This window comes from Choloepus didactylus, chromosome 6 (genome assembly GCF_015220235.1).
Source record: "Choloepus didactylus isolate mChoDid1 chromosome 6, mChoDid1.pri, whole genome shotgun sequence".
In the NCBI taxonomy this organism is placed as follows: Eukaryota; Metazoa; Chordata; class Mammalia; order Pilosa; family Megalonychidae; genus Choloepus; species Choloepus didactylus.
The window spans coordinates 22,999,268-23,014,526 of NC_051312.1; the positions used below are offsets into that span (position 1 = coordinate 22,999,268).

At 37.0% G+C, this 15,259-nt stretch overlaps 1 pseudogene; it reads left to right on the forward strand.

Annotated features, from left to right (window-relative positions):
- The first annotated feature begins 12,192 nt into the window (after positions 1-12,192).
- LOC119536411 lies at positions 12,193-13,165 on the forward strand (annotated as a pseudogene).
- The last annotated feature ends 2,094 nt before the right edge of the window (positions 13,166-15,259 follow it).

Consider the following 15,259-nt stretch of genomic DNA (forward strand, 5'->3'; position numbering starts at 1 on the left):
TACATCTTATAAAAATCTATATTAGATTTATCCTAGCTTACTTCCTCTGAATAAAGAAAATTTGTCTCAATGTAGTGTCATTCCCTTCACCATTTTTGGCACTTTTATTGTTACTCAGATTAAATCTGTTTGTGCTACCTTCCAACAAGACATTGCTATAATTCTTATCTTATATAAATTTATGTCCTAAAAATGTTGAAATTAGAAATGAGAGCAAGTATTTATTTCTAGAGTTTGCTAAAATTCTGATTAAACATTTATGATTGTCATTAATACTTCCATGGATTCCAGTTAACATCTGGTGTAATCTTTTTTGCTAATACAGTGCTAATGCAAACCACTTCCTTTTTTTTCTTTGTGTGAATTCAAATTACCATATGTGCCACTTGTCATCAAGCTAAAGAACTCATTTTATAATTTTATGCAAGGCAGATCATCTAGACAAAATTCCTTTCTTTTTTCACCTCAAGTGTCACTATTTCACTTTCAGTTTTGAAAGATAAGCTTATGGTTTTGTTTGGGTATTTTTTAGATGTAAGTTTCTTGGTTGACAGGGTTTTACTTTGATCATGCCTAACACCGCTTTCTGACCTCTAAGTTTTTTTTGTTTGCTTGTTTGTTTTTTCTTAATGAGAATTCACTTGTTAATCTCACTAGTCACTGTATTTGCGCATAATGAGTCTTTCTGCCTTCAACATTTATCATTGTATTTTGACGTTTTTTATTCATTTTATTGAAATATATTCACATACCATGCAGTCATACAAAACAAAGCATACATTTGATTGTTTATAGTACCATTATATAGTGGTGCATTCATCACCAAAATTAATATTTGACATTTTCATTACCACACACACAAAAATAATAAGAATAGAAACTAAAGTGATAAAGAGCAATTAAAGTAAAAAAGAACACTGGGTGCCTTTTTTGTTTGTTTTGTTTTGTTTTGTTTTTTTTCCTTCCCCTATTTTTCTACTCATCCATCCATAAACTAGACACAGGAGTGTGGTCCATATAGCTTTGCCAATCACATTATCACCCCTCATAATCTACATTTTTATACAATTGTCTTCAAGATTCATGGGTTCTGGGTTGGGTTATAGTTTGATAGTTTCAGGTATTTACTGCTAGCTATTTCCATTTCCAATTCTTTAGAACCTAAAAAGGATTGTCTATATTGTGTGTAAGAGTGCCCACCAGTGTGACCTCTTGGCTCCTTTTGGAATCTCTCTGCCACTGAAGCTTATTTCATTTCCTTTCACATCCCCCTTTCAGTCAAGATGTTCTCCATCCCACGATGCCAGGTCTACATTCCTCTCCGGGAGTCATATTCCACGTTGCCAGGGAGATTCACTCCCCTGGGTGTCAGACTCCACTTATTGGGGAGGGCAGTGATTTCACCTGCCAAGTTGGCTTAGCTGGAGAGAGAGGGCCACCTCTGAGCAACAAAGAGGCATTTGGGAGGAGGCTCTTAGGCACAATTATAGGGAGGCCTAGCCTCTCCTTACAGCAGCCATCTTCCCAAGGGTAAAACCTATGGTAGAGGGCTCAACCCATCAAACCACCAGTCCCCTAAGTCTGTGGTCATGTTAGCAACCATGGAGGTGGGGTAGGCGAATACCCCTGCATTCTCCACCAGCTCCTCAAGGTAGATCTGCATATTTATTTCATTGTTTTTTTTTTTCATTTAACTCTTTTTTTAAAATCAACTATATCAAAAAAATTAAAAAAAAACACATACAATAAAAAAAATTTCAAACCATAACAAGGGTGTAAGAAAAAGACAACTAACCTAAGATAATTACTTTACTTCCAACATGTTTCTACTCTACCCCAAGAAAATACCCTAATATAGCAACATTTCTGTGAACTTGTTACTACCATACCCATCAGAAATTAACAGACCATAGTCATTCCTGGGCATGCCCAGAATGTTTAATTTATCCACAATAGCTTGTCTGTTCTTATTGGGTCACTATTTGCCCCTCCTTAATTGCTCTCTGTCATTTGTTCCCCTACATTCTACATTATACACCATTTGTTTTACATTTTTCAATGCTCACATTAGTGGTAGCATATAATATTTCTCTTTTTTTGCCTGGCTTATTTTGCTCAGTATTATATCTTCAAGGTTCATCCATGTTGTCATATGTTTCACAACATCATTCCTTCTTACAGCCACATAGTATTCCATCATGTGTATATACCATATGTTATTTATCCACTCATTTGTTGGAGGACATTTGGGTTGTTTCCATGTCTTGGCAACTGTGAATAATGCTGCTACAAACATTGGCATGCAGATATCTGTTCATGTCCCTGATTTCAGATCTTCTGGGTTTATACCAAGAAGAGCAATTGCTGGATTGATGGGTAACTCTATATCTAATTTTCTAAGGAAGTGCCAGACTGACTTCCAGAGTGGCTGAACAATTGCACAGTCCCACCAACAATGAACAAGAGTTCCAATTTCTCCACATCCTCTCCAGCATTTATAGTTTCCTGTTTGTTTAACGGCAGCCATTCTAATTGTTGTGAGATGGTATCTTGTTGTCTTAATTTGCATCTCTCTAACAGCTAGTGATGCTGAACCTTTTTTCATGTGCTTCATGACCATTTGTATTTCCTCTTCAGAGAACTGTCTTTTCCTATGCTTTGCCCATTTTATAATTGGGCTGTCTGTAGTATTGTCATTAAGCTGTAGGATTTCTTTTATATGCAAGAGATCAGTCTTTTGTCAGATACATGGTTTCCAAATTTTCTCTCCCATTGAGTTGGCTGCCTCTTTACCTTTTTGACAAATTCCTTTGAGGTGCAGAAACTTCTAAGCTTGAGGAGTTCTCATTTACCTATTTTTTCTTTTGTTGCTTGTGCTTAGGGTGCAAAGTCTAGGAAGTGGCCACCTAATACAAGGTCTTGAAGATGTTTTCCTGCATAATCTTCTAGGAGTTTTATGGTACTATCTTTTATATTGAGATCTTTGACCCATGTGGAGTTAATTTTTGTGCAGGGTGTGAGGAAGAGGTCTTCTTTCATTCTTTTGGATAAGGATATCCAACTCTCCCAGCCACATTTGTTGAAAAGACTGTTATGTCCCAGTTCAGTGGCTTTGGGGGCCTTATCAAAGATCAGTCAGCCATAGATCTGGGGATCTATCTCCAAATTCTCAATTTGTTTCCATTGATCAATTTGTCTATCTTTGTGCCAGTACCATGCTGTTTTGCCAAATGTGGCTTTATAATAAGCTTCAAAGTCAGGAAGTGTAAGTCCTCTCACTTTGTTTTTTTTTTTTTTTAGAGTGTCTTTAACAATTCAAGGAATCTTCCCTTTCCAAATAAATTTGATAACTAGCTTTTCCAAGTCTGCAAAGTAGGTTGTTTGTAGGTGAGTTTGGGTAAAATCGACATCTTAATGACATTTAGCCTTCCTATCAATGAACACGGAACATTTTTCCATCTTTTAAGGTCCCCTTCTATTTCTTTTAGTAGAGTTAGATGGTTTTCTTTGCATAGGTCTTTTATATCTTTGGTTAAGTTTATTCCTAGGTACTTGATTTTTTAGTTGCTATTGAAAATGTTATCTTTTTCTTGAGTGTCTCTTCAATTTTTTCATTTCTAGCAAAAGAAACATTACTGACATGTGCATTAATCTTGTATCCTGCTACTTTCTTAAATTTGTTTATTAGAACTAGTAGCTGAATTGTTGATTTCTCAGGGTTTTTCAGATACAAGATCATATCATCTGCAAACAATGACAATTTTACTTCTTCCTTTCCAATTTGTATGTTCTTTATTTCTTTGTCTTGCTGGATTGCCCTGGCTAATGCTTTCAGCACAATGTTGAATAACAGTGGTGACAGTGGGCATCCTTGTCGTGTCCCTGATCTTAGAGGGAAGGCTTTCATTCCCTCACCATTGAGTACTATTCTCGCTGTGGGTTTTACATATATGCTCTTTATCTATTTTCTTTATATATTTATGCTCTTTCCTTCAATTCCTACCTTTTGAAGTGATTTTATCAAAAAGAATGTTGGATTTTGTTGAGTGCTTTTTCAGCATATATTGAGATGATCATTTGATTTTTCTTTTTTGATTTGTTAATGTATTGTAATAGATTGTTTGATTTTATATTGAACCATCCTTGCATATCTGGAATGAACCCCACTTGGTCTTGGTGTATGATTTTTTTAATGTCTCTTTGGATTCAATTTGCAAGTATTTTGTGGAGAATTTTTACATCTATATTCATTAGGGAGATAGGCCTGTAGTTTTCCTTCTCTGTAGCATCTTTGTCTGGTTTTGGTATTAGATTAATGTTAGCTTCATAAAATGAGTTAGGTAGTGTTCCATTGTATTCAATGTTTTGAAAGATTTTGTGTAAGATTGGTGTCAGTTCTTTTTGGAAAATTTGGTAGAATTCCCCTGTGAAGACGTCTGGCCCTGGGCATTTATTTGTGGGAAGATTTTTGATGACTGATTGGATCTCTTTGCTTGTGATTGGTTGATTAAGGACTTCTATTTCTACTCTGGTCAGTCTAGGTTATTCATATGTTTCTAGGATATTGTCCATTTCCTCTACATTATCCAGTTTGTTGGCGTATAGTTGTTCATATTATCCTCTAATAATTTTTTTTTAAATTTCTTCAGGATCCACAGTAATATCACCTTTTTCAGTCATTATTTTGTTTATAAGGTTCTTCTCTCTTTTTGATTTGTCAGTCTACCTGGGGGCTTGTCAATCTTGTTGAGCTTCTCAAAGAACCAACTTTTGGTGTTATTTCTCCTCTCTATTGTTTTTTTGTTCTCTATGTCATTTATTTCTGCTTTAATCCTTGTTATTTCTTTTCTTCTACTTGGTTTAAGATTGGTTTGCTGTTCATTTCCTAGCTTCTCCAGTTGATTCATTAGTTCTTTGATTTTGGCTCTTTCTTCCTTTTTAATATATGCGTTTAGTGCTATAAATTTCCCTCTCAGTACTGCTTTTGCTGCATCCCATAGGTTTTGGTATGTTGTGTCCTCATTTTCATTCATCTCTATATACCTAGCAATTTCTCTTGCTATTTCTACTTTAACCCACTGATTAGGAGCATGTTGTTTACCCTCCAGGTATTTGTGAATTTTCTAAGTCTCTGATGGATATTGACTTCTAATTGTATTCCACTGTGTCAGAGAATGTGCTTTGAATAATTTAATTTTTTTTTAAATTTATTGAGGCTTGTTTTATGTCCCAGCATATAATCTATTCTGGAGAAAGTTCCATGAGCACTAGAGAAGAATGTGTATCCTGGTGATTTGGGATGTAATGTTCTATATATGTCTGTTAAATCCAATTCATTTATCAGATTATTTAGGTTTTCAATTTCCTTATTGGTCTTCTGTCTGGTTGATGTGTCTACAGGAGAGAATGATTTGTTGAAGCCTCCCACAATTATTTTGGAAACATCAATTGCTTTCTTTAGTTTTGCCAGTGTCTGTGTTATGTATTTTGTGGCTCCTTGATTGGGTGCATAAACATTTATGATTGTTGTTTCTTCCTGTTGAATTGCCCCTCTTATTATTATGTAGTGTCCTTCTTTGTCTCCCATATCATCCTTGCATTTAAAGTCTATTTTATCTGAGATTAATATTGCTAGTCCTGCTTTCTTTTGGCTGTAGCTTGCATGAAATAGTTTTTCCATCCTTACACTTTCAATTTCTTTGTGTCCCTCTGTCTAAGATGAGTCTCTTGCAATCAACATATTTATGGTTAATTTTTTTTTTTGATCCATTCTGCCAATCTATGGCTTTTATTTGTGGGGTTTAATCCAGTTACATTCAATGTTATTACTGTGAAGGCATTTCTTGAATCAGCCATCTTGTCCTTTGGTTTATGTTTGTCAGATATAGCTTTTTCCTCTCTCTCTTAATGTCCTTTAATGTACCCATACTTAATCTCTTTAGTACTGAACCTTTCCCCATATCTCTCCCTCCTTTCTTTGTTTCTCTGTTGGTAGTGCTCCCTTTAGTATCTAAAGTAGGGCAGGTCTCTGTTTAGCAAATTCTCTCAGCATTTGTTTGTTGTGAAAAATTTAAGCTCTCCCTCAAATTTGAAGGAGAGCTTTGCTGAATAAAGAATTCTTGGTTTGCAATTTTTCTCTGTCAGAATTTTAAATATGTCATGCCACTGTCTTCTCACCTCTATGGTGGCTGCTGAGTAGTCACTACTTAGTCTTATGCTATTTCCTTTTTATGCAGTGAATTGCTTTTCTCTTGCTGCTTTCAGTACTTGCCCCTTCTCTTCTGTATTTGACAGAGCTCTCAGAATATTTCTCAGAGTGGGCTTACTTAGATTTATTCTATTTGGAGTTTACTGGACATTTATGATTTGTGTATTTATGGTTTTTAGAAGATTTGGTACGTTTTCCCCAACAATTTCTTTGAATATCCTTCCTAGACCTTTACCCTTATCTTCCCTTTCTGGAACACCAATGAGTCTTATATTTGGATGCTTTATGTTGTCTATCATATCCCCGAGGTCTATTTTGACTTTTTCAAATTTTTCCCCATTCTTTGTTTTGTTCTTTCATTTTCTGTTCTGTCATCCTCCTGGTCACTGATTAGCTGTTCAGCTTCCTCTATTATTGTACTATGAGTATGCAGAATACCTTTAATTTGGTCAACAGTTTCTTTTATTTCCATAAGATCTTTTTTTAAAATTTACTCTTACAATTTCTTCTTTATGCTCTTCTAGGGTCTTCTTTGTGTCCTTTATATCCTGTGCCATGTTCTTCTTCATGTTCTTTGTATCCTGTGCCATGTTCTTGTTGTTCATCTTTAGTTCCTTGGTTAATTGCTCCAAGTACTGTGTTTTCTCTGATCTTTTAATTTGGGTGTTTGGGCTTGGGTTATCCATATCATCTGGCTATTTCATATGCTTTAAAATTTTCTGTTGTTTTTGGCCTCTTGGCATTTGCTTAACTTGATAGGGTTCTTTTGGGATATGTAGACTGATTCAAACCCTTATCTCTAATTGTTAGATCTACAGCTTCATGGAGTACACTTTCCATAACTAACCATCAAGTTGTGTCCACGAGCCACCTATTCCCCCAAGCCAGTTCTCTCCCACTTTGTCTGTGGTGAGTGGGGATGTGCATCTTGTGGGGGTTCAATTGGTGCACCAAGCTTGCATATGTATTTGGTGTTGACCACCCTGCATATGGGGCATATGTCTGAGTGGTTACGGAGGGCAGACGGCTTTAATAATCAAATCTCCCAGGTGGTCCTGGAGATTTAAAGCTGTTGCAATAGTCTAATCCTTCAGTTCTGTCTTGTCACTGTTTGTCTCTGCCACTGACCCACAAGTCCTTGGTACTGATGTATAGTTCCTGGGACTTGTGAGTGGTTCCCTCTTCCAAGCCATGCACTCCTAGGTCTTTTGCTGAGGGACAACTGTGCTATATCACAGAGGATTGCCATCTCCCAAGGGAAGTTCTGGGCTGCAGGGCTGTGTGGGTGTGTCCCCAGTTTGCTGAAAGGATGGCTGAATAGGGCATGTTAATTTCCCCCTTTTCACACATCTCCATCTTTCCAGCTCTGGGACAATTACCTGAGGGTGTGGGAAAGGCTATTGTTCATGCCCAATATTGTGGTGTGTGTGTGTGTTGTTGGAAACACTTCCTGTCACACTGAGTTGTTTAGGGCAGCTCTGGACTGTGGCACTTGGGCCAGGCAGGAGTGTTCCCTGCCCACTTTGAAGATGGCTGTAAGGGGATGCCCCCCTTTTCTTGGGAAGTTGTGGTGTTCAGCAAATTTTCTCAGCCACTGGACTTATTGTCTTGTGTCTCAGAGCTCTCTTAGTCTTTGAGACTTTCTGTAATGGCCTTCATAGAGCAATTGTTTTAGAAAAAGGAAAAAAAGATTAAAAAAAGAGGAAGACCCTCCTTGCATATCTAATGGGTTAGAAATGCTGAGAGACAAGGAGATTAGGGCCATTAAGGAACAATCAGGAGAGTGGAGAAACTGCTTCTTCAGACAAGGAAACATGCCTTCTGGATTTGCATATGAGCCTGACTCTGCCTGAGCCCTGCCTTTCCCCAGTCTATGTTCACCAGAACTCCAAAATTCTCTGCTTTTATTTTTGGGTTTTCCTTGCTGTTTTTGCTAGCCCTATCTCCTCTCCACTGAGCTGATTGTTACTGGATTCTCTGGTGTCTGGTCTCAGTCTATCTATGTTTGGCATTTGGATCAGTAGACTGAGGTTTCAATAAGAGCTGCAACTGCAGTTCTCCCTCCTGGTTCCCAGCACTGATGGCCCCTCCTACCATGGGACTGAGCCTGGAAGGGTGGGTCATGGGTCCCCTGGCCATAAGAACTTATAGATTTCACTGATCTCAGCTGTTCCACACATTCATGAGTGTTGTATAAAATATGCCCAAAGTCCAATTGTTCTCCAGTGTCTGGTCCAGGCAATTCCTGCCTTTCTACTTACTGCCTTGGAGTAGTAACTAAAACCTACACCTCACCACTCTGCCATCTTGCCCTGCCTCCCTCAATGTTTAATCAGGGCATGTATCTTTTTGAAGTTATTATGTTTGGAGTTCATTGAATATTTTGGATGTGAAGATAAATGATTTTCAACAGATTTTGAAATTTTCAGCCATTATCTCTTTGCATATTTTCTTCTGCCCCATTCTATCTCTCTCCTTCTGTTACTCCACTTTGTGTATAAGGTATACTTTCTCCTAAGATCTGTTATTTTTCTTCACTTTCCCCTTACAATTCTTCAGATTGCATAGTCTTTAATGATCAATTGTCATGTTTGCCTACATTTCCTTCTGCCAGCTCAAATCTACTTTAATCCCTGTTAGTGATTTTTTTTCAGCTACTTCAATTTTCAACTCCATTATTTTGATCAGGTTGTTTTTTTACATTTTCTAACTTTTTTGTAGTCTCTATTGTTGGATCTTGTCAACACACACTCCTTTAATTAGCCAAGTGCAATAACTGAGACATTTCAAAAAAAGGTCTTATTGCCTGCTTTTTTTCTCTTTCTATATCTCAAAATTTTCTGTTTTTGGAATGTCTTATAAATATTTTTTCTTGAAAACTTGGCATTGTTAAAATCTGTTGCATAAATTCTGGATCCTTATTTCCCTACACCTAGGAGGTTGATGTATATGTTGGTTTGGTTATTCATTTACCTTTGGAAGCTTAGCTGAAATGTTTCTGGGAAGTCTCTTTCACCAGCAGTGTAGAGATTCTGATGATTCTATTCAGATTTTTTTCTTTGTTTTATCATTTAGCCTGACTACATCATGTTAAAATTTGTGTCAGCACAAGCCACTTATTGTTTAAAGGCTTTGTTTAAGCCTGTATATGCCTTCTTAGCCAGTTAGAGTTTTATTATTTACCATTGCAAATAATGTGTAGCTTGGAGGTTGCTTTCCAAATCCTTGAGTTTATGTTGTTTCATTTTCAGAAGTAACTAGTAACTTAGCTTTTCCATTTCTAATTGCTCTTAAAAAGGTGCAGCCTTAAGAATGCACACAATTTTCAGATTGACAGGTATGTATGTCAGTTTACTTTTTTTATCATATTTTATTGTATAATATAGAATATATATAGGAGTAATAACTTTCCAAATGCAATTTAACAAATGGTCAGAAAGCAAATTTCAAAGAAAAATTGGTGACAGTTCTACAGTTTCAATTATTTCCTTATTGTGAAATATAACATATATATAAAAATGTTATAGCTTTCAAATTGCAATTTAGCAAGTAACTATAGCACAAATTTCAAAGGATGCTGTGTGTTACAATTCCTCCATTTCAATTCTTTCTTTCTAGCTAGTCTAATATCTTAGCAACTAAGAAAAAGAAAATTATATAATGATTCAGTATTCATAATCCTTTATTAAACATTAACAAATTTAAAGGGAAAATCAATTTACTTTTAAACATGCTTCATGGGAGCTATCCCTCTTTCAATGACTCTTATTATTCAGTGAGTGATCATGTTCAAGCTCTATCATCAGAGAAACTTTGATATTTTGTTGATTAATCTTTCTCATGATGAATGTTTTCAATTCATTCCAACATCCAGTCCTAAATACTGTTGTCTGGGATTTCCCAAATCCCTTCCATATATTTAGGTCTTGTTTGTTTGTATTTAGTAATATTTTATAGTTTTCTATGTATAGGTTTTCACTTCCTTGTTTACATTTTCTCCTAGGTATTTAATTATTTTAGTTGTATTTGTCAGGGGTCTCTAGAGCAACAACACCAACAGGAGATTATGTTTGTGTTTGTGTGAATGTGTGTATATTATATAAACATTATGCCAATGTTATGGGATATTTTATAAGAATTTGCCCATGTGATGTGAGAATGGGTAAGTCCAAATTCCATAGAGCAAGCTGCAAGATAAGAACACTGATGAAGGTTTTCAGTGAGCTCTCCAGAAGTACAGGTGGAAGTTCTCTCTTCTGACTACTGAAATATTCACTTCTTTCAAGTCCTTCTACTGACTGGATGAAAGTTCTTTCATTGTTGAAGGAAAACTCTTCTTTGGTTTTTATATACAATCAGCCATAGATGTAATCAACTTATTGATGATTTAAATCCACAAAATATCCTCACAGTAACAATACAGCCTGTGCTTGCTTGATCCAACAACTGGACACCATAACATGGCAAAATTGACACATGAATTTAACCATCACAGTCCATCCCTTCCCAACTTGGCAGTGTAAACATCTCCTTAAACCATACTTAATCTCTAAAGAAAAACAATAACAGTTGTATTTTCACCAATCAATATCAACTTTCCTGTTAAAAAATGAAAATGCACTAACTTTCCTCAGAATAGGGTTCAAATTCTTGGACAATATGCACTCTAAAACTTATTGTATATCTTAAATGCTACAACATGAAGTAAATACAATGTCATATGATGGGGGAAAAGATAGGGAAGAAAACAAAGATATTTGCTTTATGTATCTAGAAAAACATACTCAAAACAAGGAAGAAATATTCATAAAATCCTTGTTTCTGTCAATGATCATGTGGTCATAGCTCATATTTATAACTATCTTCGTCTACAATCCATTCTATATTCCCTTTACCTTCAGCAGTCACCTCAGCAGTCCATGATTCTTTCCCTGGTGTAGTGTCCCAAACCTCCATTCCTGAAGTTTCTGGGCCATTGGTTATCTTGCCTTGGTTGAGTTGTTGAAGTTTTCCATTAACTTTAATCAGAGAGTATTGTAGTACTAAGAAACACCTTAGGGATCTCCTGTATTCCAGGCAAACTCTTCTTTACCTCCATTTTTAAGTTGAAGCCCTAGTTCCACTTCAGCATCAGGTTAAATCAACCCAGACAGCACAGTAACTCTCTTCTTTTACTGTTGATTCAGAAGAATAAAGAACCCAAAGTGAATGGGTGGAAATTTTAACTTCCAGTTCAATTGAATTACAGCATTTTCTGGTGGAAGAATTCTTCCTTTGGGAACTAAGACACAGTCTGTTCATCATCATTGATATTTTCTGGATTTCTATTGTCTTCATTTTCATGGGCCATAATTTCCTGCTTCTTTTTATCTTTTAATATTTTGTTGTCCTCTGTGCATTTTAGTATTTTAAAGTGTTAACTCTAGGATTTAGCCCCTGAGCTGTCTGTTTCTTGAGTTTGTACCCAGATCTTATTTTTATATTGAGTGCCAGATGATAACAAAAACAAACCAGAGTTTCAACCGCCTTCTGTGGGGCATTTTTTCCACCTCCCCTCCCCCATGCTTGGCCTGCATGCCCTCGGTGCCCCCACCCCCTGCCTGCACCCCCCCAGGGGAGGGTAAACCATGGGCTGAGGGCGGTGCATGGCCCAGACAATGGGATCACGGGCACGGGAGCTGCAATCCACCTCGGAAAGCCCCCCTGGGCCCACTGAGTAGTCCCAGCACAGCCTCGTGCTCTCCCCGAGAGGGCCGAGTGGGCTGGGTGTGCCGAGGTGGTGGCAGCATTGGTGGCAGAGGCCACGGCATGAGCATGGTGTGGCAGCTCCTGGTGGTGCCCGGCGCCCATTGACAGCAGCGGCAGTGCCAAGATGGCTGCTCAACTCGTGGCCACCCTCTGAGGGGTGGTGAACTCGCATTATCTTTCTGCTGCTCTGATTGCCCTGGCCACCAGCGCTTTCCGGGGTCTTTTCTCCAGCAGACATGCACTGAACAACCAGAATCAAAATCACGGAGCTGAACCCCCACCTGATGTGTGTGCTCTGTGGAGGGTACTTCATTGACGCCACCACCATCATTAAATGTCTACATTCCTTCTGTAAAACATGTATTGTGCATTACTTGGAGACCAGCAAGTACTGTCCAATCTGTGACGTCCAAGTTCACAAAACCAGACCACTATGAAATATAAGGTCAGATAAAACTCTTCAAGATATTGTATACAAATTAGTTCCAGGGCTCTTCAAAAATGAAATGAAGAGAAGAAGGGACTTTTATGCAGGTCATCCTTCAGCTGATGCTGCCAATGGCTCTAATGAAGATAGAGGACAAGTTGCAGATGAAGATAAAAGAATTATTACTGATGATGAGATAATAAGTTTATCCATTGAATTCTTTGACCAGAACAGATTGGATCGAAAAGTAAACAAAGAGAAATCTAAGGAAGAGGTGAATGATAAAAGTTACCTAAGGTGCCCCGTGGCCATGACTGTGATGCACCTGAGGAAGTTTCTCAGGAGCATAATGGACATACCTAACACTTTCCAGATTGATGTCATGTACGAAGAGGAGCCTTTAAAGGATTATTACTATACACTAATGGATATTGCCTACATTTATACCTGGAGAAGGAATGGGCCACTTCCTCTGAAATACAGAGTTCGACCCACTTGTAAAAGAATGAAGATCAGTCACCAGAGAGATGGACTGATGGCTTCTGGGGACCTGGAGAGTGACTCTGGCAATGACAAGGCCCACAGCCCCGCAGGAGGCCTCCCCTTCACCTCCTCATGCCTGCTGAGCCCCACCACCCCTGTCCAGTCACCGCACCCCCAGTTTCCCCACATCTCCAGCACCATGAACGGAACCAGCAGCAGCCCCAGCGGGAACCACCAATCTTCCTTTGCCAACAGACCTCAGAAATCGTCAATGGTCTTCAGCAACTTCATCTGGTTGAAACCTGAGACTGCTAAGGAAAAGAATTTAAAACTCCTGATTTATATAGATATCTCCATGCCATTACAGCTTTATAGATGCTAATACATGTGACTGTTGTCCAAGTTGCTTTCTTTTGTAGTGACATTAAATTTGGCTATAAAAGACGGACTAAACGTGATATTCATATGGGTGTTAAAAGAAAAAGATTGTTCTTATAAAGGGTGGGTTTCTGGGTAGAGGCAGGCAAGATTCTTTGTGTGTGTGTTAGGAAAGATGCAAAATGGTTTCTGTAACCATTGTTTGAATTGGAAATATGGATATGAGCATTGGGTCATAGTTTGTTAATCCAACTAACGCCTACCTGACATTCTCCTTGATTGTTCTTGTTATGCTGTTTTGTGAACCTGTAGAAAACAAGTGCTTTTTATCTTGAAATTTCAACAAACAGAAATAATATGCATAGAATAATGCATTCTATGTAGCCATGTCACTGTGAATAACAATCTCTTGCATATTTAGCCATTTTGATTCCCACCTTTCCTTTTTTTACTTCTCTGTTGCTGCGCAAAACTGATCAAAGGAAAGTAAACTGCAGTTTTACAATCTGTGTGCCTAAAAGCGGGTACTACTGTTTATTTTACTGACTTGTTGAAATGATTCACTTTTGTAAGAATCAGATGGCATTATGCTTGTTGTACAATGCCATATTGGTATATGACATAACAGGAAACAGTATTGAATGATATATTTATAAATACTATAAAGAAATTATTGTGTTTCATGCACTGAGAAATGGTTGTTAAAATTCTCCAAACTGGTTTGACCTTTGCAGATACCCCATGTTTGAGCCTTGCATATCAGCACAGAATATTTTTAATGTGGATAGCTAATTCTAAATTCTGTTCCAGTGGAAGCAATTGGCAAATCCTTACAATACTGACTTTTCTCCAGTAATACATGTTGACTCTTAAATTTTATTGTTGTAGTAAAGAAAAATTTAACTGTGGAATATGGAAATGATGTGTACATTTTCCATGAGGTAGGTGGAATTAATGTGTTTTTAAAATGCACATTTATCACTATAATTCTAGAACAAATGTTTAAATATTTCAGCAATTTGCTGGAGGAGGGGATTTTATCTAAAATTATTTTAATATGTGGTATTGCAGAAATTTCAAATTTAAGACTTACTTTAACAGTCATAAACAATGGTTATATGCTGTCTCCATAATGTCTGGAAATAGAAGCAATTTATTATGAGCTTCTACAGGTTTTAATTTTTAAATAGAGTGAGCATGTTGAAATAAAAATATGAATAACCCCAACAATTTTCAGTTTGTGTTTTGCTTTGGTTGAACTTTGATGTGTGTTCATCACCCATCAGTTACATGTGAGGGTGTTTCTTTTAGATGAATATTGTTTCACATTTGTATGGGAAAAATTGTAGCTAAACATTTCATTGTCCCCAGTCTGCAAAAGAAGCACAATTCTATTGCTTTGTCTTGCTTATAGTCATTAAATCATTACTTTTGCATATATTGCTTTTACCTCTGTTTTATTTAAAGATACAGTAAATGAAGTTTTATGAAGTCTCAAAATACATATATTTTTATTTTGACCTAAATTTGTACAGTCCAACTGTCAGTGTTGTTTCTAATTAGAGATGTAAAATTAAATTTCACTTGTAATTGGAAAAAAATCCAATAAAAAGGTTATTCATTTAGAAAAAAGCTAAGATCTTTAATAAAAATTTGATATTAAAAAAAAAACCAATGTGAAAATTACCTTTACCATTTTTTTTGCAAATTATATTTGTGTTGACTGTTGTCTTCCATCACAGTCCAGCCCCCCAATCAAGATCATCCCCAAATGAATGTAAAGTGTAGCCATCCCTTCTGTTTCTGAGCATGTGTCTTGTACTAAGCTTTTGCTTGCTAGTGACCTTAATAATTCCCCTGTTTAAAGGAATTTGAATTCCCTTTTACTTTCTATGAAATAGACTCCCTCCTACTCTTCATTGCTCTTTTATAGGACTTAAAGCAGGTGAGCCTTTGCCCAGGATGTTTGACATGTTTCTTACACTGCTTTAGCTATCAAGAGCTGCTTTTTGCAG